Below are 23218 nucleotides of genomic sequence, written 5' to 3' on the forward strand. Positions count from 1 at the left end.
TCGCGCGACGCGGCGCGACGCGACGCGACCAAGAGCGCCGAATAGATCTACGAGCGCGAACGTTTCAAAGCGCGTCAATTTAATCCGTTCGAAATCGTATGCCATTTCCCGATATTCTCCGCGCGCGCTCTCCGATGTATATCGATCGCTATCGCGTCCCGTCGGAATGACGTATTGACACGCATGTGTCGCATTATTCCGTGAGTTTCGTATTATTTGCGAGTGCGTCATCGAGCAACGCGGAGTGCATTGTGAGTGCGTCGATGAACATCGAGGGATCGCCGTAACGGATTAATCAAGAGAGAAAGAGGGAGAGAGAGAGAGAGAGAGAGAAAGAGAGAGAACTGCTGTACATACACGGAATATATACTAGCGAAAGTGAAATGGTCCACGTTCATGTGTGCGTGCCATTTCTGGCGTCAGATTACTTTAAACTTTTTTGTCACGCGACAGAGATTTTCTCCCAAAATATTGTCTTTCCCGCTTCACTCGATATGAATAAATAAAATTTCTATAGATTGTTTCAAAAATTGTCGGGTAAAAAGCGAAAATTGCAGTCGTGATAAGCGATTTTCGTTGCCATTTTTAAAATAAAAAATACGAGGGAAGATTGAAATTATTTATGACTTTCAAATAAATTTAATTTATCAAAGTTGCATTGAGTAATTTAAAATTAATATCTTTAAAGACAAGTAGACTGTCTAAGATAACTTAAAGTAGACTTAAAGTTTCTTTCTCCTCTGGATTGATATGAATAAATAAAATTTCTATTGTTTCTGAAATCTCTGTCTGACTGGACTAAAAATTGAAGACTGATTTCTCATCGTTATGTTTGACATTGCTTAATTTGTAATATTTCGAAAAATAGCTGAATTAATGCAGACTTTTGTCTTAATCATATCATTCATTGATGATAAATGAATAAATATTTTACTAGGTCGATTTGCGATTCAAATCGTGGCCGTGACAAGTGATTCCAGTCGAAAGTAATTTCCAACGATCGACGGTGTCGCATACATCATTTCTCTGTAACGATAAAGTCCCACCTGCGGAGTAACTTCCTCGACAACATACGCGGGGGATTATGGAAATTTGAAAGCTCCGGGGCTTTCTACGTTGTTTGAATAAATTCGAGGTTCAGGAAGTACTGATACCATCAAAGTGTTCGCCCGGATTTATTCTTAAGACGAGCAGTGGTGCAACGTACTACAAAATTCAATGTCAATATGCGTGTCATATGTTGAGAAAACGTATCGAGAAAATTTGAGAGCTTCGGCTGCTCCTTTTCGATACGAGTGCGCTTCTCCATCTACCGTCGACATCCAACCGCAACGAATAACGTTCAAACGAATAAATGCGATTTATTTCATTCCATTAGATGAACAAAGTTTTCCTGCGCAAACGTTTATCGTTTCTTCCTCATAAATAAAACCAAAAAGGTTTATATTATTTATAAATATATCTTCCTTCGCTTTTTCGTCTTTTTTAATCATTACTAGTATTTAAAGCATTTTGATACGTCAGTTTTTGAAAACGTGCACAGTATTTTTTTTTTTTTTTTTTTTAGAGCAATTTCATTGACATATCTTTGGCTTTCGATCACAAAATTCAGTTTCTTCGGTCCCGCTGGGAAGCAGTCGAGCGGAAGAAACGAATTCATGAGTGGATACGATTTATTGCTCATATTTACATAAACAGGAAACATGACACAAATGTGCTGGTCCACGAAAAATTCACAATTTATGCGACACGGTCGCTGTTCGCGCATTTGAGCCACTAAATGGAACGTTCGGGAAGGAACGGAATAATAAGCGGGGAAAAAAAGTTTCGGCTTGAAAGCTTCCGTGAAATGAGAATTATGTCGCGAAAAGGAGTGTCTGCCCGAATTATATATTATTACGTTGCAGAAGCGCGGAATTGAAAGTAGAGTACATTTCGTATTTTCGATATGGCAGCGAATATCACTTTTAATGTCGAGCGAGTGAATTAAAGGAGAAAAAGAAAATAAAATAATTGGAACGTCAAAGCTTGTGATACATTTCGTCATGAGAACACCTGAGCGTGTGATTTATCCGTATGTACATATTATAAAAAAATTAGAATTGATGAAATAAAAACGAATGATAGTCGTACATTTTGTATATAAAGGTAGCACTTCGTACTGCTTAAGCCACTGCGAAAGCACAAAATTACTGTAAGTACTTGTTGAAAATTTCCACATGAAAAATTTCCAAGCACGTCCCGAGAGCTCTCTTAGAAATTCGGACGTTCGGAGATATTTTCAAAAACGTTTCCAATGTACTCGCAAACGATGCAAACGTTACACCGGCGCGGCTGTACGCGTTTCACGAACACCGATTTACATTTATTTCCACGACGGATTCTCGCGCCGGCGAGAGCCAAGATGGCGAAATGTGCTTTTCAATTTTGATTCGACGATTCGATGAAGACGACGATCGTCGGCGAAGTCGCGAGGTCCCGCGGGGACTCTCTATCGTGCATGTCCCTGCATGGAAGGATCCATAAAAAAAATATTGAAATTCATCAACCGTACGCAGGAAGCATACATCCCGCTTCGCCTACGTATACGTTCCTAGATTTTTCTTTTCCTCTTTTTACGGGCAAGTTTATTGAACGCGAAATCGAGGGGGGGCTTCTGGTGGCCATATCATGGCGCGCGCTTTCGCCTGGGTTTTCCGTACGTGTCATCGCCGAGTCAAGGGTCGACGATGCAGCGTCGATCGCGACACATTGCAACGTCTTCTCTATTTCAACTGGAAATAAAATGCAGCCGCGTATGTCTTTTACAGCTAAATCACGGTTTATGGCATTGCTTTACGAGTCTCGATGTTACCTACGCGTAAATAAAACTGCATTTATCTGTTTCGCGTGAAACGCACATAATTATAGCCTGTATGTGTGTGTGTGTGTGTGTGTGTGTGTGTGTGTGTGTGTGTGTGTGTGTGTGTGTGTGTGTGTGTGTGTGTGTGTGTGTGTGTGTGTGTGTGTGTGTGTGTGTGTGTGTGTGTGTGTGTGTGTGTGTGTGTGTGTGTGCATATATGTACGTGTGTACGCGATAAACTGCCAAACAACTTTCATAATGGTTACCAACTAACTGCGAGAATTATAACGTAAATATTATTAATAATAGCGATGTAAAATAATGCGATGCTACATTTAGATTAAAACTTCTCCTAAACATTCGTACCCGCGTAGGGAAGATCGAGAATTAATTTCGCGCCTGATTTACAGCTTGAACGGCGTGTATGAGATGTAGACTACGTTCCATACGTTTTCCATACGTTCCTTCTATGCTCCCTGGCAATGACACGTAATTTCCGGACACCTAGAAAACTCGCGCGTTTGATCTCAGATATGGTATACCGCCGATGAAACGTTAGAGATGCGTAATCCACGTGTCGTCAACCGATAGGATATCGGCCAATTGACTGCCGTCTCAAACAGACGATATTCTTTGAGGGTATAGTTAACTTTGATGTTAAATCTGAGAATAAGCTATAATTAACAATAACATATAATTTCTACATTCAAAGATCAATAACAGTATTCAAAAATCATTTTTAACAATAATAATTAGAGATTCTTTTATTAATTCTTTTTTACAAAAAAAAGTTGAATAGCAATTTTTTACTTTTATAAAAGCACATCAACGTTATTATATATTGTGTCCGATATAGCGACAATACTGACAATTTCTATAAGTCGCGTAATCAAGGTGCCACACCCGCAAATTAAATTTTATCGAAGCAATTAGTGAACTAAGTAAGTGTTAAGTCAGTTTAAGAGATGGAAACACGATAAAACGAGCTTGCGTTACCCTCCGAGCAAGTGCCACTCTAGTTGCTAACGTAGTACGGTACAACGGCGTAGTTAATAGACTCATAACAGCCTCTGCAAATTGTAGTAATTAAAGCACATGGAGTTAATGCATTACGAGGAGGATGGTAAAAATGTATTCATTATTCTTGAGCTTCAACCTAACCCCTGAAAGAATTGCAAACCGTGAAAACGGTAAAATACGATTATTTGATATTCTCAAGTTAACTGTTATTTTGTAGTATATATTATAACTAGAGTTAGATAAAATTTTGCGCGCATGTAAAACTTTCCTTAATTAATAAAATAGTAAGTTTGATATACGATGTATATCTAAATAGAAAGTTTGATGCGCAAGGAGTGCAAGCAAAAATTCAGTGTCGTTTAATGGAGGCCAGATGGCGGACGATGGGTTAATTGATGCATTTTCACGACGAAAAGACCCCCATGATGGATTCACAACATAGACGTTGCGCCGTTCTTATGGCGCGCTATAGAGCACGCAAAAACAGTTGGGTGACGAGGAAAAGAAATCGACTGCTATCTCTCGCGAGCCACTTAACGTTGCTTAAAAAGGCGCAGTCATTTAATTTGTAATTTCTTAACATTCCGCGAGGAAAACTTTCCTCGGCTGATTAATTCCTCCTTTCCGGAACGCGCCTCTTATCCCGGTCGCTACTCATCTCCGCAAGTTACTATCCCGACGGGGAAGGGAGGGTGCTATTTAAAAGAATCTCATTTAACTTCAAACGCATATATATATATATCTCAAACGAGAAATCGAGGCTGCATCTATGATAAATCCAATTTCATTCAGCAAGAAAAAAATCATATCGGCAAATAATAATCTCTAAAAAGAAAAGATTTATTACGTGAAAAAAAAATTAATTTTCAAACAATTTTGAATTTGCTCGGTCAATTTTCTCTCAGAAGATATTTAAGTAAGAAGTATTTTTTTAGCAAGTTTTGAGTTTTAAGAAGAACTTTATTCTATTTTTTAAAGGCATATATTGGCTTTGACATTTGATGAAGAGAACTGATTTTATTTAATAAATTACTTCCGAAGCGGCAGCGTGGAATGTAAACCTATTCTCTTAGGTAGCATGATAACTCTACAGGAGTTCATTAAAGACACTACTCGCTTTGGTTATCCACACCTGCCTCAAAAGGCAGGTTACCTTGAAAAGGATACTTTCAAGCTTGCACCAGCCGTAACCGTATGTACGATATCTAACAATCTAGGCGACTGATTACAAACATTGGGTGGCCCTCTCTCATACGGTGCTTTCCGCACTCTAGCGTATCTAACGATGATGGCTTTTGCTGTATTACCCTTGAACATGTCGAAGGGTCGATCTTTATATGCTTCCTATCTTCGCTCAATCATTTCACACTTTTGCTTTTCGTCAATAGATTTAATTAGCACGGAGAGTTGAGATCGAAGGACTCTTGAGACTTATGTATTTTCTAATTTTACTCGCGAGACAATCAATATAAGTTAACTGTGAATATTAATAAGTAAACATTATAAATATCTATGCAGAATCGATTTCTGAACAGCTATGTATATGATATTTTCCCAGATGCCGATTAATATTATAATAGCAGCAAGCCGAGGCCGTTTTACTCATTAATTGATATAATTAATTACAGTCATATACTATGTAATCCAATGAGAATCATGGTAGACATTAAGTTTTCACGCATGCTGTAACATAATTATCATAAATAGAATTGGATTAGCAATATAATTTGGAGGGATAAAAATAGAGGGAGGGGGGGAGATGGAGGGAGGGAGAATATTAAATTCCATAGACAAATTAAACAATATTGGCCATAATAATTCATATTAAAACAGATACGTCTAATGTGATCAATTCGATGCTCATGTCATTATACAAATGTACTCAGCATTAGTAATTCTGTGCTACCATGCATTTTTCATTCTTCCAGTCTAATAATATTGTTATATATACCTCTGTAATAATATAATTTTACAACATTCGCAGATGTAATGATGATGAGTATTTGCGAAGATGTGCGCAGACTGCTTACAAATATATCTATATGACAAATTTATAAGATATATTTTTAAAGAATTCCTAATTATCAATTAATATATCAAAATTACATAATTTTAATAAATCAAGTAAGAAATATGTTGTATTTTTTGCAGCGATTGAATTTCATTTGATTTATTGAAATTTAAAATAAAATTTACCCTCTTGATATATTCGCATCATATTAATTAAATTCCTTTTTTAATATAAAAATTTGCGCATATATTAACAATTACTTATAAAAGTGTTTAGTATAATTTATTTTAATACAATTAAAATGATATAGAATAATAATTTCACGATAATTATTTTCTTAATAATAATCTTATCTAAATATCTCTTTAATACTGAGCGAACTTTTGAAATTTTCACGAATATATCATATTATTATATTTCACAACTTTTGCATTTATAAATTTAAACAATATGTTAGTTCTATATTTTAAATATTTTTTTCAAGACAATCGAAAAGAACAGTGTTGTCAGGATGACCCTTACAGAACCGTGCAAAAGCGACATGGGGCACTGTATAAATCATATTCCTTACACAATGCTTGAGCAGAGACATGGTAACGTATGCTTGCCAGCTTTGAAAAAAATACACCGCAGGATAAAAAAAGTAACAACAAGTTACGTTTTCTCTTATACAAAGGCAACAGATTTATTACAACATATATTGTTAATTAATTAACATTTTTTTTTCATTTAATAATTTATTGTGACAATGCATAGTGAAATAAAAGTACATCTCGTTCAATATTTATTTCTTTATATATATATATATATATATATATATATATATAATATTCTTTATATATATATATATATATATATAATATTCTTTATATATATATATATATATATATATATATATATATATATATATTAGATTTTTTATATCTACTTTTTATACTTATATTTTATTATAAATTTTATAGAAAATATAAAAATTTCTATAAACAATTGGTTCATTCTCAGACAATATTTTGATGTAAGACTTCAACTTGCAATATACTCTTCTCGTAGACCATCTTTCAATATTTCATGTTGCGGAGAAAGATATTTTTAATATATCGTACTACACACCAATTCGGAAAAATAAATAGAAAAGAACATTCAATAATTTATATATAAATTTAATATTTATGTTATGTTAGTAATTATCACGATAGTATTATTTAAATAATTTTACATCACATATTAAATAACTGACAAATCACGTAATATAATCTCTATAATTAAACATCTTTATAGCTGCTGTAATGTTGAAATAGTCAGTTATCAATTTTAAGGGTTATCGCGAGTTCCGCGAATGTAAATCTATGCCTGTTACGTGTAAGTAAACGTATAACGGTCTATCATTAATCAAATACGGAAATCGAAAAATGCGGATTATAATATTGTGAAAAACCATTACCCACTCTTTCCCTCTCTGTACGACCAAGTTTACGCGCGTATCGCTCTAACTCCCGGAGATCGGTAAGCGCAGTTTTGCCGGAACGACCTCAGAGGCGCGTAAAAGCGACATGGTCCGCGCCGTGTGTAAATCAAACCCCGAACACGGTGCTCGGCCTGTGCAGCGTCCTGCCTGCCGCGTTCGCCAGCCATCCCGATGTCCCTCCACATCCCGCCCTCGGCAAACACGGGCGCGAGCGTGCGCGCACTTGTTTAATGTACAAAAGGCAGAGAATGCACCCGGGAGAAGTATTCCCATTATATCGCTTTGGTCGGGCCGGGACCGGTCCTATTGCGGGATCGCGGTTTTACCATGCAGCACGGGCTGTCCGAACGGAAAGAGCATGATATGTGTAAACACACGCGCCCCCTCCCCCCTCCGTCCCCCGCCCGCGCCCGCGCACAGCCCGTGCACAGTCACGCAGTCGGGTTGACTCGACAGCAGGGTCATATACGGGCAATCGCCTGGATCCCGCCTGGATATAAAGGACCACCGTGAACCGATTGCCCATACGAAGGGCTATATACAGTATTGGTACGCCGATAAAATCATCGGGCAGTTTTCCAATATCAGTAATGCAGGCACGATTCGATCGATGCCATAAAAGTGCCGCATGCTCACCGTGAAAACAACCGCGGGAAAATAGCTTGTTAACTTCTCGATCTCCATCTCTTAACGTAAGAGGTATCATTGTAGCGCGTAAATTTTTGGGGAAAATTGGAATAATCGCCGCCGTTCTTTCCCTGTGGCCTCATATTTCTCCTCGCCAGTCAAGTAAAGTAAATAAATGCATCAGTATTATACTCAGGGGTCTAATGTACCGAGATTTTACAGTTAACCTGCAACAACACACACACACACACATCGCACAATGGTACACGCTGTTTTATTTCGCAGTCAACTATGTAACTTCATAAATGTTTGGAAACGCAAATTTTGTCCATGTGTGTGTGTGTGTGCGTAAACGTGCGTGCGAACAGCGAGACGGGAAGTTCTTTTGACCTGGATTTAAACGTGAATTTCTGAATCACCCTAACAGTCCGAGCCACGCCGTTCGAATTAATCATTTTATCATTAATTCGCGATGCAAAGACTGTCTCGTACATTTTTATATTTGTATTAGCAACTTGATGAAAAGCAAGCGTGCGGACATGTGTGCATTATGTAATTTTTACAATGCAATGTTTAAATCACTCGAGTTCTTGCAACAATAACTCAACGCTTGAAAATAATTTGCGACTTGTGCAACCTGCGTCCCGTATAACCGCCGGTTTTATCAGATAAAACCAAGGGGAGAATTCGCAGAAATTGCATCGAAAGTGCAACAACGTCATCCAATTATACGTACGAAATACACATTGCGCATCCGCGCGCGTATCATAATTGGCCATGCTCGAGTGATGCACACTCTGTTTATGGGATGATAGCGGCGGGGCGGGATGATACGCAAAACAGAAAGCGGCGGATTCGGCGCGGCGTAATTGGCGTCGTGAAGAGGAAAACGAGAGGACGGAAGGTCGGGTATAGATGCTGGAAGTATCTCCGTGGCCGCGCTCGGAAGGCAACCGCCTCGCCTGTTTATACATGTGCGGTTGCAGGCATAACAGTCGTTAGGTAAGTTTGGCTCCATTGTGTCTGTGCACGCTGCGTTTGTACACGTTAGTCTACGGATTACACCCTTCTGAGTCCGGGATACCAACACCGCCAGAGGGTATAATTTTCTATACACACACACACACACACACGCGCGCGCGCGCGCGCACACACACACCACGGCGAGTGACGCGAACGAATCGATAGGAACCGCGAAATGCTAGAGCGCTGAGGTTTAGACGTATCGATCTAGCGAAATGGTTTGGACCGAGAGTCAACGAGTGGGACGAAAGCCACTCGTTCCTCGTAAAGCTGCCGGAAACATCAACGAAAACGCGCGCGCCACGCGCGCTCGGTACAGTTCATGCACGCGAGAAAATGCACGCGAGTTTCTTTCACGAAGAAAAGTACAACGTAATTCAAGCATTATTCTGTTCACGTAAAACGCAATGCCGCTTCTTCCGTACGCCATGCATACAAATTCCGTAACTGTACAACTATTATAGAATATAGGGATGCATTCTCCGGTGCAGGGACGATAATATCGTAATACATTGCCCACGCGTATATAAGTCTGCGTTATCTGACGCGTCGGGAAATAATGTGTGCTGTTGCGCACATTAGCCCTTGGAGGATACACACAAGGTATCAGTTGACATCCGCGATTTAACATCGGAGATAAAAGTTAATTAGATACTATTCGATCGTACGTACAAAGAGATTTATTTGAGATAATGGAACGTCATCCGCGAGAACGACAGAAATATGTATGTGCATACAAATTTATATATGGTTTATCAAAGCGATTTATATGATTTATCTCGCGTCAATTTCTTTTCAACACAATTTCTTATTTATTATCTTTATCAACGTCAAAATTTTATTTGCGCTGCTGTGAAATGAAAAATACACAGTGACAGTTATTTGAAATTTTTGAACAAAAAATGAATGAGAAATGAAAACGAAAAATGAGAAAAGAAATATCGCAAGATAAATCTTCAGCTCCGGCAATGATTCAGCTCGATGTGCCATGTAGAGAAAGGGGCTAATTTGCCATCGGAACATTTGCCTATGTGCACGCGTCAGTTGGTATTCCTATTATTCTCCACAGTCTTACATATCGGAAAAATATTAATTAGTCTCTTTTGCTGGATGCACGTGGATGAACGCGGCTCCCACAAAGAATTACAATAACGCAGTTACAATGAAAGTCGACGCCGCTCGTTTCGTTTCCTATTGTAATAACCGCGCCTTTGATCACAGTTACGAATTGTTCAATCGATGATAAGTAAGTAAGCCGCGCTACTGCGCGCTTCCGCGATCCGATCGTGCGGTAATGGTTAATCTCCCTTGCGAAAACGGTCGATATGGCTGTTAGAAATGATAATAACTGCGCACTTGGGAAGTTCTACCTTACCTTGGATTATGCAATTGGCTTGGCTCTATCTGAGCGGCTTAACCGCCGCCTGCGCAAATATATAGGTCCGCAGATACGAACGGATATGAATATAAATAGATATATATCTAGTCGTGCGCCTATAAAGCCTATTTATACTCCAAGAAATTTGAAATGTTACTTCGATTTGCCATTAACACTTGTCTCTCGGCCTGTATCATAACTCGTACCTTCCCGTGAGATACGATATGAATTTAAAATGTGACCGCATTCCCGAGCCCCCTCGGCACGCGACGATACGTCATTACTCTTCGTCACGATCTACTCCCAAGTAATGTAGCTATAACTTAATCACAGGAAAATGTTCGAAGCAATTTACGAAACAAAAATTAATCATCCCATGCGACGATCGCTTTCAACACGCAACGTGTGTCGAAAGCGTCAAATAAGTCTATCTCGGCCATGTCCCCAGTAATATCATAAAACTAATCTAACGCAGATTGCATGCAACTCAGGTGTGTCTCATGTCGACGATTAATTTATCTGAATAGATTTTACTTTTGATATATTAAAGTATCTATATGAAAAAACTTTTTTCTAAAATTATTCTTAGCTGTTTGTTGTAGCTTCTAACTTCAAGTTTAGAGTTTAGGCTTTATCCGTTAAAGCCGTTAATACGTAACATAGTCATTTTTCATTTTGGACAAAACGTTGCAAATTTACTTAAATTCCAAGTTGAAATCGCCTAAGCACGCCGGTTTCTGCACATTCGCTTTGTTGAGCTGGCAATTACTTGCAAGTAATTTTTATTAATTAATCCGACTTTATGATGAATTAATGACCCATCTGGGCTGGATGAACTATTCCATCCTAGAACGTTACTGTACCATTTCCCGTATATCCATCTTCATTTTAGTTTCATCATGATCGTCCATCTAGAATTTAGTCCGTCATTATTTAGTAATCTAACCTTTACTTTATAATATTTCAATGCAATATTGTAATGAAATAAATATATTTTTTTTTTACATTTCTTTAATAATTTAATAATTTACGGATAATTAAATTCTTTTTTATATTTGCTTTCAAAATGCCGACTGATCACGGCCGAATATTCCCAATACGTTTCACTTTATCATTTAATAACGTGTGTCCATAATTAATATTGATAGAAATACGTGAAGTGGTTAATTCAATGAACGCTTCATTAAATGACGTGCATTCACTGTCAACAATATCAGATTGATATGGTATTTAATGTTAGATTTACAGTTTATTTACAATAATCGGTATTATTGTCTAACGAAATATGTATTAATTGATATTTTTATTTATTTTTCCAAATATTCAGTTTATCATCAAATATTGAGTTATTAACTAACTACTTACGTATCTTGAAATCAATTGTTAAAACCATGTTAAAAATTAGATGCTGCGTAATCAGTAACAGATTAACATCGAACAAAGCATTTGCTAATTACAGCGATAAATTGCTCGCAGAGAAAGTTTGAACTCCATTTTACTGAACGGCACGAGCAAATATATACTTATATATACTTAAACTATACTAGGGAAGCTATGTGAAGGATAATCTGGCCGCGCTCTCGGTCGATCGAGTCTTCACCGAAAGAGCCACAAACGGTGGCGCTGGTGAGATGTAAATTTTGCGTGAGCTCCTTCGCTTGGGGGACAGCAAGTGGGAAAACAATGCTACGCGAAGAACATAAGCTCCGGCTTATGCCAGCAAAACTAGCATGAAAGAAGAGGCGATTAAGCGGTTTATCGCCGTTGCCGATAGCTTTATGAAAGCGGAGGCGCATATATTCGCGCCAAAAGAATGTAGCGAAGGGAGCAAATGCATTTGCGGCGATGCTTTTTTCACACGAATCTGACAATCTTGACAATAGTATTCTATAGGGAATCGTTTCCGCAAAACACCTCGCTCGCCCTTTTCAACGAGAGTAGAAATAAAAAAATGTTAGGTTTAAGACAGCTCGTTACAAGCGATAAGCGGCAGGCAATCCTTCTTCATAGCTCCCCTCATCGCTCTTCTTTATACTCTTTCTCAAAGAACGAACCAACGATCTGACATCGGCAATGAACCAACACGTGTCTACGTATATCATGTTCCATAAGTTCTCTCATTTTTCCATTTGTTTTATCGCGCAGATATCAACCGTGGAGAATGATTTATTTATTGCACTGGAATTCTTTCCTCCTTGGTCTCAAAACCTATTTAAACATATATAATAATTTCGAAATTATGAATTAATAATTTCGTGCGTGTTTGAATAAAAATACGTCAAATTAAAACTGAACGATAAATTATCCGCGTCCGAATAATTTGTGAACTATCGTGAAAATTACATTATATAAATTCATATTATTACATCTGATTTACTTGAAAAGGCTACATTATTGAAAACAGCAGCGAATTTATTTTGACAGTTTGAAATACGCAAAGTGCCATATTTGCATCGATTCAGAAAGTGTTAACGATTCAATTAATTAATCGTATTTATTGGATTAATATTTGTAAAATGATTTCTACGCTCGAGCCGCATGCATTGTAGTAGTCGCCGATAAAGCGTGTATCGGGTATCGTGTACCAAATGAAAATCAATACACACTTTAACAGAAGCAGTACATTAATTTGCCGATACTTTTATCGGTAGTAACGCAACATCCGTTCATATTTTTGGTAAATCCAGGCACACATTAAACGGACGTTTGCGAATCGTAGGAAATTATTGATAACAGACTTTTATCACCGACGGGAAAGCTCATCGTGCGATTATTAATCAATTTTACTGCCATTCAACGTGCAATACGGCCAGCGATCGAGTTAATGAATACTGCTAAATACACGATTATAAAGAGGCGTTCGCGAGACCGTGTTTCATCAATAACCGTTCGCTATCTGAATTATGTAAAATAAATCCCCCACAGGCAAAGAAGATAAAATATTGTTTCAAACGAGATTACACTTGGTTTTTTTTTTTTTTTTTTTTTTTTACCATCGCCAACCGACCTTTGTGTAATCGATGGACGTCGCTTCTTTGAATATTTTTGGCATTTTGCGCTTCATTTACTATCGGCAATGGCCGATCGCTGCGTTTTCATTCAATTTTGCTACGGTTGATTACGCAACAGCGCTGGCAGCGCGTAACCGGTTTAATACATTTAATTACATTCGTCGCTTTGATAAACACCTCGGCAAGGTATACAAACGGATTACGTAATGGACTGCTGATAGCTGCGATCCACCGAGCCGGCCCGGTATAGCCGAATTTTAACACGACGGCTAATTTATGCTAACAACAGCGGAATAAAGTAAACCGGCTTATTCGCGTGATTCATTTTCCGTAAGCTCAACCGGCTTACCTCGTTTGCGCTCAAGTTTTGAATTTACCAACGGGTAACTCGAAAAAGTTGGAAATCACTGAGTAATTTATATCGAGAAAATTAACGCGGCAAATATCTAAATATTAATAGGGAGCAACTCACAACTAGAAACATCCTATTTTCAAGCCACAGGGTGCAACGTAATATGCGAGCAAATATTTCTGAAAAGTGGCCATCATAAAGTCACGATGTACCTACCTTCATCGACGAAGACGTTACGTATTTCATATTCACTTACCAACGCACTCAATTAAGAGCCGAGCGGAATCGTCTCCGTCTCTGCCGTGCCGCAGTCGACGAACTTGCCGCTGGATATTATCAAAGTTTCGCCGCCCGTTTTCCGTCGCGGGCCCGAATCTCTCCCCTCGCGGAACAATAAAAACGCGACTGCGGAATAAATGCGTTTTCCTCCATTGTGAAAACAGGTCGGGATGGGCTCCGCCGCGTTTCCTCCCAAACCACGTTACGGATCCACGTCGTGACCTCCATCCCGCTCTCGCGCCGTTTCACAGTCACCCCCACCCTCTCTCTCTCTCTCTCTCGTTTTACCCCTCGGTATCGCCGTTGTTGTTCGCGATCCGCGCCGATCCCCGCTAACCCGCACCGCGTGTGCGCGCGCGGGAGCGGAATAAACGCGGCGATGCGATAAAGTCCTCGCGGCGAGACCGGCGCGAACACCCGACGTTGTACGTGAAGTTATAAATTAATACAGATTACGCCGCGGCATTATCCGCCCGCGATCTCAAAACCATACGCACGCGAAACTATAGAACGCGGCATCACCCCATTTTATTTCTTGCGCGATGACGCGGATTAAAGATTTTTGCGCATTCGCGCGAGTTATACCTGTCTTGTCATATCCCGTATTTCTTTAATTATTATTTCACTTTACTTCCTTCCGTAGAAACGTAATTACTTACCAGTTTCGAGTTGCGCAACAATTATTGATGTATGACAAATAGCACACGAGATTGTTTAGCCATTATTTTTATATGACTTTTTGCTCTCTCTTGTTCGCTCGATGCGACAAATATTGTAATATAAAAGAGTGTTTTAATTAATATAGATTGGCGAGATATGTGAAATTCACTTTGATGTTAAAAACATGTGGTTGACAGATTTGAAGACCTCGCAGAGTGCAAATGAAAACACAATAATCCATAATTTTTAATATGCCAATTATTTAAATTATGTATTATTTTCATACAAAATTTATCTCAAAATTACAAACATTAATGAAAAATAAAACATAAAATATTTTTTGATACGTTTATAATGCAAATAATTAAGCTTAATTTAGACTGTTATCTGCGTAGATAGATGTTTACATAGCACATAAGCCACTCTATTGCTTTAGCAATATCTAATATGATTTGCATGGAACGCAGATTTTTTGGATTCCATAAATACATAGCGTGATTCTCGCGTTATTTGGACTAATGCAATTGCTGCACGCTCGTAAGTTATGCACATTATAATACAGCCATTCCTTGCCAGTTTAATAATAAGTTTCTCATCGTAATAATTTCGCAATTTATATTTAGCAGCGGAAGAGAAACGAGAATTAAAGTTATATCGACTTGGGGCAAAATTTAGCCAGGAAAAAGTAATGATAATCTTGTGAGTGCCACGTGTATTCTTAAAATACACAATTGTCGCACTCGATATAACATTGCCCTTCCTATTTTAAGAAATAAATAATATCTTCATTAATCATTGCATTATACAACAGGCGATGTTCGTGACTACCGGATGTTGCAAAAGTAATTAGTTGCAGACGCTACTGCAATATTCTAATAAGAAAACAGAGACAGAGGATTAATGGGTATAACGTAATTGCCAATTTTCAGAAAATTGCTCCAAGATTTATATCCTCGAATCTTTGTACTTTCGTGCAAGGGGTCGAAATTTACGTATTAATCACCTTCTACGATCTACAATACGAATAAGTCACTATTCACGAAAATCATTTAATATTAATCTCTTTCTTCTGCTTTTTCTCACAATTAATTGATATTGACACGATATAATTTTTTTTCTTATACAAAATATTAATTGCAATAAATTTGTGTAAGACCAAAATATCACACGTACGCCACGTTGATTTTGCATTGATGCGGAAAGCAACAGAAGAATTTTATAGAAAGATTTAGAAAGAATTTTAGAAGATTTTAGAATTTTCAGTATCTCTCTCGAATACACTTCGATATGCCTTTTCCACGAGAGAAGGAATTAAACGACGCGCATTAGCGTAAAGCGCAACGCGAACAACCCTCCATCCGAGTAGTACTCGACACCCGCCCCTCGTACGTAACCCTATCTCCGAGAGGCAACGAACGAGCCTTTCAAATCACCCGAGACCGGTCGCCTTATCTGGTGAATTATGTAATAACGAGTAGTACGGGCGTCTGACGAGCCATTTTTTTCCCGGGGACGAAACGGCTTTCCGAAACAATGCGGAGGGGTTAATACCCCTCCTCACCCCTAATACGAGGTTCTCGTAGCCCCGACGACGGCGACGGGAATGAATTCCGCGGCATTTATAATGGAGATCCGGACGCGTGCGGTGTCGCCCGTGCTTTCCACCGTTTTCCGAGGGAAAAGACTGCATCAGCTTCGGAGGCTGCGACGTAATAATCGTAAGCCCGGCTTGTCGTCTGCGACGCTATGTCAGTAGTAAAAAGAACGTTTTACCGAGCGTAACGGTTACCTCGGAAGCAAGCGACGTCGTGAATACGTCAGGGCCGCCTCCAGATTACGCCTTGAAGGCGTTGAGTGGATTCTTTCGTTGTTATTCCCTCACGGTGCTGCCGGTGGTGAGCGTCCGAGTTAAATCGTGTCAGAAAACGGAACGAAGTAACTCGAAGAGACGATAGCTCGGTCACGTAAAAAAGCTTTACGGTCGACCGCGGGCTTTACGTAAAAGATTGATGATCAACAACGAATAGTAGATAAGAAAAACGAGAAAAATAACATGGCATCTTACCAATATCTTTAAGTGATCTTTACAAATTTATATCGATATCGTTTGTCGGATTGATATTATTCAGAAACACGTACGTACGTTTGTAGAATGTAAAAAATTAATTACGGATAAAACAATTAAATCGAAATGTATTAAGTACTAGTGTAACTTCAGAATTTTATGAAGTAAAGGCGTTACCCTTTCGCGCGTGTTTCCTTCGAACAAGATGGTCGGTAATAAAATACTTTATAGAAGGTAGTAGGTTGCTTTAAGAAGTATAGTAAGTAATGTTGCCACCCAACGTGCGAAGGCTTTGCGACTTCAGTTTTAAGACGGTGTAGAGTTTCCGCGTTATTTTGTTTTACGATGACATTGACGATAAAGATAACATCAAAGATATAGCTCGACACAGAAATATTACAGATAGTAAATGATATAATTTTGTGAATAAAAATTTTCGTGTAAGAATAAGACAGAAATAACAATATCTTCCGTTGCATAAATTATTTTGAGTTATGATATCTAAATTAATTCGAGAAGAAAATAATAATAAAATTAGCAGCATCAAAGCATTCTTCTTAATTTAAAATTCTATTTAATCATATCTAATATCGTCAAACAGTATAGTAAAGATATAATCTGTTAATCTTTTGATTACGTTTTTGTACGAGAATCTAAATAATAGATTTAAATTTAAAGCTCTCGTTTAATAACGAGACATTTCATTATGCGAATAGATCAGAATCATCGCTGATATAAGCTCAATGTCTCGACATAAAATTCATATTTCATTCAGAGTTGTACGCTTCTGCGGTGATTAAACGATCCGCGATAAAATCATATGCGATATCCAATGAGAAAATTTCGAATGCGTGATACTCTTCCGTGGTAATCCTACCGCTGAGCAACCACTGTATCATCGTTGTTGTTGTTGTTGTTGTATTTTCCAAACACATGTGCAGATATAACACTACCTAGTTTGTTAGTTCTTCGAGATCGTTAAGCAGCATGTATCCCCTAGAGGTTTACTCGATTATTATCCGACAAACCCGGATATATGTAACGTTCAAGTAACTCGATATAACTCAATGTAAGTTATTATAACGTACACGTTTGGTGCCATGCGCCGGTAATTCTACACTCTACCTTTAGTCAGATGAATACACAACCGCAGTTATATCGCGCTCGGTAATTACTTTTTAAAAATTGCTCCTCATTTTATTCACTAGATAAGATAAGATTCTTAGAATTATTTGATATCAAATACGACGAATGTGATGTTACATACATTTTGTAAAGCTATATTTATATATATATATATAGCTATATGTGTGACTATCCAAATGTTAGGTTTTACAATATTTGTGTTTAAAAAAATATATTATGTTTAGAAAGGAAATTAATATTGCTTGTTTGCATACGTACGTATATACAGATACGTAAAATACGTGTTGTTTGGGTCTGAGTTAGAATCCATTTGCTGACGCACTTTGGCAGATTACCGTGATACTCTCTACAAGCTCGTACGCATAACCTTTGTTTCGCGGATCCAAACTAAAATTTCTGCTATTTCGGAATCCCATTCGTTAGATTCCAACCTACACAGTTTTGGCGAAAGTACCGTCGGACAGCCAAAGAGGGAGGGTTCTGTAAATAGCGGCTTAATTATACGGACGCCTGTACTCTGCAAGGCAAAGCAAATCAGGGGTACGAAAACAGGTAACTCTGCCTGAGCCTGAACAATCCCTTCGTATTTATCCGTTAGAGTGAATTTTACGAGTGTACACCATCCATCGAGCCTTTGTATTCATAGCGATACATAAGAGTAGTACAGGTGCATCCATATTACAATTATTGCGACGATATATACATATGTATTTTTACGATTTAATCTTACACGATTTAGCATATTTTTATGAAGCGCGAATGATTGTTACACATTTACGATATTTAAATTTTATAGATTAAAAAAGTTTAATTAAAAATTATCAGTTAACTTTTCAATGTAGGATTTCTATACATCTGAAATCATGAAATTACATTTAAATCGATATAATCCAATATTATTTCACCAAACCGCGTTTATACATACATTATATTATATATATATTTTTTTATCTAAATAATTTTTATTCACGGTATTAAGAGTTAGTGAATCACCCTGTATACGTACGTGCGGATGTGTGAAATCAATGAGATGTGTATGCGTTCGTGTGCACGTACGTGTATTGTCAAGCGTTTCCCAGGGATTACCAGAGTTTCACTTCCAGCCTAAGATGCTCCCCGAGCTCGGCAGCCAACTATTAACTGCATCTAATTACAAGGGGTTGATGCAACATAGATGCCTAATTAATGGCTGCGAGATTTACGCGCAGATGCGCGTGAGAGTTTAGGCCGTTTTGCATAAGACGTCTCGATGATGAATGCCTTTCATATCGTTTCTGAGTTTCGATGCGTTTGCCTGACAGTTAATTTTCGAGGGTGTACACCTACGACGCACACGCCGCCCGAAGGTACGTCACAATAATTATGTCGGAAAAAAAATGATGCAGCAACGATACAAAACCCCGGCAAAACCCTCCGAACGTCTTCGCGATGCACAGCACACGACTGCAGGAACGTGCCTGTCTAGTTGGTCGCGACCCTAATCGTTCGGTCGCGACCGTGGGAGACGTTTCTCGAGATAGCGTCGTTACGAGTAAGCACCTCGTTACGGAGCACCGAACGGAGGAGCGTAAAAGTCAAAGAACATAAAAACTATCCAGATAGCTTGACGTCCTCGCGTGAAATTCAAAAAAAACGAACCTGTGACGAGGGGGGGGGGGGGAGGGGGAGATCAAGTGGTTGTATCATTAAAACTCGATCTCGTCTCGGTGACGTGCCGCATCTCGCAACACGTCACGGGGGGGAGAAGTTAACAAAACGAAAAAGCCGCTAGCGGGGGATAAAAGTTTCCGCGCTCAATTTATCGCCTAAGTAGCGTCGTTTACGAAACTTGGATCGCGTCGGAATCCGCGCTTCCTTCATCCGCATACCTCCGTCCCTTTCTCCCTGTCCCGTGTTCTCGCCAATTCGTTTTCCGTCTTGCTTTCCCACGCCATCCGTTTTATTTGCATTCTGTACAACCCTTCCAGATTTCCGACGAAACTGGTTCAAACTACCGAGCGATGTACGAAAGGAGAGGCGGAGGAGAGAAAGGTTGCGTGGTCGGAAGGATGTGTTACGGTACCGTGAGATTCATATAATACGGATCACTTCTTTTCCAAGAGAAGTTCGCGCAAATGTCGTATGCCGGATTATTCAATCGGGCACGTTGCGTTTGCAAAGTTCTTACAATTGGTAATGATCACAAAAATACACGATTAAATAATTCAACATTTTGACATACTGTTGAATTAAAAACACGAAAACAAAATGTTAGAGCGAGAATTTCCAGAGATTTTCCCGAATGACATATGAAAATTGGGTCAATTACTATATCAGTATATTAGGACGTTGTATTAAAGTTGATGGTTATTGTAAGATTTCGTAGAGAGTGCATAGCCGCATAACTGTGTGTGTGTGTGTGTGTGTGTGTGTGTGTGTGTGTGTGTGTGTGTGTGTGTGTGTTTACATAATCAATTTTCTTGTAAGAAGTACTTCTAACTTTAGAACCTAATTGCAGATTGCAGTCAACTTAAATCTGTGAGAGAAACACTTATTTATATAACACAGAAACACAAAATCTTTTACATCTAAGAAAAATGATGTTCTTCAGTTGTGGTAATCATAATTTTTCTTTTTTGTTTTAGAAAATAAGTCATTGAGTAAATTTTAGAAAAACGCAATATAATCCTTGTAACAATCCTTGTACAAAGTTCGTTAAAATAACGAACTAGATTTTAGGGATTTTTAGGGATAAAAAAAACTCACTTTTAAAAGTAAGAACAGCAAAAAAACGTTATATATATTTTTTCCGTCATAACGACGCATCATCTGACATTACTTACACGACGTCGCCCACATTTCACGGTGCGCGAAATTGCCAGTAACGAAGGATAAGCTGGCATATTTGCATTATCGATAATCAATTGCGAATTTATCGAACTACCAGTCGGAGCAATCAAGCAATATTGCTCAATCAACTGTAAAACAATTGTCAATTTTGCAAAGAACTGATAATATTAACATTTCTTTTATATCTTTTATATTTTTGTCCTATCAAAACTTACTTTTTAACAATATGGATTATAATTAATTCGTAATAAAAAGTATATATCAACTTCCTATTATCTATGGCTATATGTGGCCAGAATCTCTGACTATGTAATCAGAAACAACATGGAGGAGGAGGAGATTAGGAGCGATAAAAAGTTCAATCTATCCTGAAAAATCAACATCTATAAAAGGTTGATCAATATTACCAAAATGGATAAAAACGTGAGTGGTTGGTAATCATCTTTTTACACATGTCCAAAAATAAAAACTATGGATGAAAATAGTAAAATATTATCCATGTCTTCACTAACTAAATGTTAATTAAATTTCTTTAATATATTTCCCTTTCAATAATCGTATTGGAAATTACGCTAGATTAACCAGAAGAATATAAAGATTTGATTAGGTAAGAAGATTATAAGAACATTTTGTGGGTAAATGGAAATTCTATTCAAATTTGAGAATAGATAACGATGCTGTGAGAATTCAAACAGGTAGAAAAATCGCACACATTCAAATTCAAGAATTAAAAATTAATAAATCTATTTAAAATGTTAATTAAAAAACGTTAATTCTGAGAAAAAAATGCAGGTTATATTCCGCGCTAAATACTTGTTAAAGTAGCGAGAAAAAATGCTACTTTGTTTCCCCATTCTTGGCGATTTGATGGGATCTTATCGCTATCCCTCGCATCAAGTGGGTCTTCGTTGCGCGTGAATTTGGCGATGAGCCATTAATCCGTGTCTCTTGATTATCTAATAATAATATTAGTTCATAATTAGATAAGTAGAATACATTATGAACATGATCTAATTTGAAAGTAGGTTGATAAACCAATAAATATCAATTATTAACAGAGAGAGAGAGAGAGAGAGAGAGAGAGAAAATGCATGTACATGTTTTGTTATGTACATGTTCAAAATTATATAAGAAATACCAAGAAAAACATAAAACGACTTAAATCGTCACTGCTCGAAATGAGATCAAATTGAGTTTCTAAATTACTTCGCGTCAAAATAAGAGAAAAGAGATTCTTTGATACTATTGTGTGTATGTGTGTGCGTGTGTGTGTATGTGTGTGTGCGTGTGCGTGCGTGCGTGGGAGGGAGGCGCGCGCGCGCGCGCGCGCGCGCGCGCGCGCGTGTGTGTGTGTGTGTGTGTGTGTGTGTGTGTGTGTGTACACCCCGTATTTCGCGGGCAGTAGAAAAGTTTTACCCTCATAAGCCACGGCTTTGTTCGCGAGCGTGTATTAGTCCATAAAATCGACGCGGAAGAGGCGAAGAAGGATATCTATCGTCGCGAATCGACCATTCCCGGCAAACCCACCGAATTTACCTCCAGGAGTTCACCAACTAGTTTCCAAAGTCAATGAATTAAGCCGGCCGCGATGCCGCTCGCGATTTAATTCATCGATCAACGCCTTCCGTGCTCCTCCCACGAGACTCCTAATTGAATCCTTATGGCGTAACGAGCGACCACGCAATGCTTAGTTTATATCGTGTTCCTCTTAATGAAATACAAAGTGTCTGGAAACTTTACGCAGATCACAACGCCGCGATAAAAGCTACTTTATTCTACACTTTCGTCAGGCATGATTTAATGGTCCGTAAATTTTACATAATAATACTAGGATAAAAAAACAAATTCCCATGATACGTATAAAATATTTTTCTTATAAGCTTGCTGCTTGGAACTTTATAGCGTTTTATATATTTTTTTACTAAATATGTATATATAAAACTATATGTGTTACAGTGTAACGTTTAACAACGTTTGCTTACGTATTTTAATTTATATTCCAACTTTCCTGATTACTTTCGGATTACTTTCTAACTTCAAGATTATCGTATTTTCGCAAGCTAAAAAATACTATCGCTGTATCTCAATGCGTCTGATGCATCGCATGTAAAATATTGGCTAAATCCTGCTGGCGTGCTACCTGCAGCCATGTACATACAGCATACTTCGTCAACGTCGCTCGACTTTTAAAGGAAACGGGATACTCGCCACTCGAGCCGCGGTGATATACCGTGCAGGAGTGTGTCAAAGTACATCAAAGCGCTTGCTTTCAAAGCGGACAGCATCGGCCGCATTCACCGTGAAACGATCTCGATCGCCAAAGACATTAACTGTTTATACCTTTTACCAAATATCCTCCTCTTTGCGCGTGGTCGTCCGTCAAAATGTCGATATCAGTATGCCCACCGCGCGCTGCTACCGAGCACTCTGATATATATATCAACGTGTGATACTCGAGAGAGAAAATGCAAAATAAGATGTGCACTGAATGGGAAAAAAGGACACGTATA

The 23218-nt window shown here is 38.2% G+C and overlaps 1 protein-coding gene and 1 long non-coding RNA gene across 2 annotated transcripts in view; one reads left to right on the forward strand and one right to left on the reverse strand.

Annotated features, from left to right (window-relative positions):
- LOC105428790 (neurotrimin) overlaps positions 1-23218 on the reverse strand; it is a 141871-nt gene that overhangs the window by 86203 nt on the left and 32450 nt on the right. The window lies entirely within an intron of this gene.
- Positions 1-23218, forward strand: part of LOC148936968 (uncharacterized) — a 112565-nt gene that overhangs the window by 40747 nt on the left and 48600 nt on the right. Inside the window, exon 2 of the long non-coding RNA XR_016138812.1 lies at positions 8634-8967. This is a non-coding gene — a long non-coding RNA (uncharacterized LOC148936968). The remainder of the gene's footprint in view (positions 1-8633; positions 8968-23218) is intronic.

Source organism: Pogonomyrmex barbatus, unplaced genomic scaffold, assembly GCF_055798465.1.
Source record: "Pogonomyrmex barbatus isolate J1 unplaced genomic scaffold, ASM5579846v1 scaffold18, whole genome shotgun sequence".
Classification (NCBI taxonomy): domain Eukaryota; kingdom Metazoa; phylum Arthropoda; class Insecta; order Hymenoptera; family Formicidae; genus Pogonomyrmex; species Pogonomyrmex barbatus.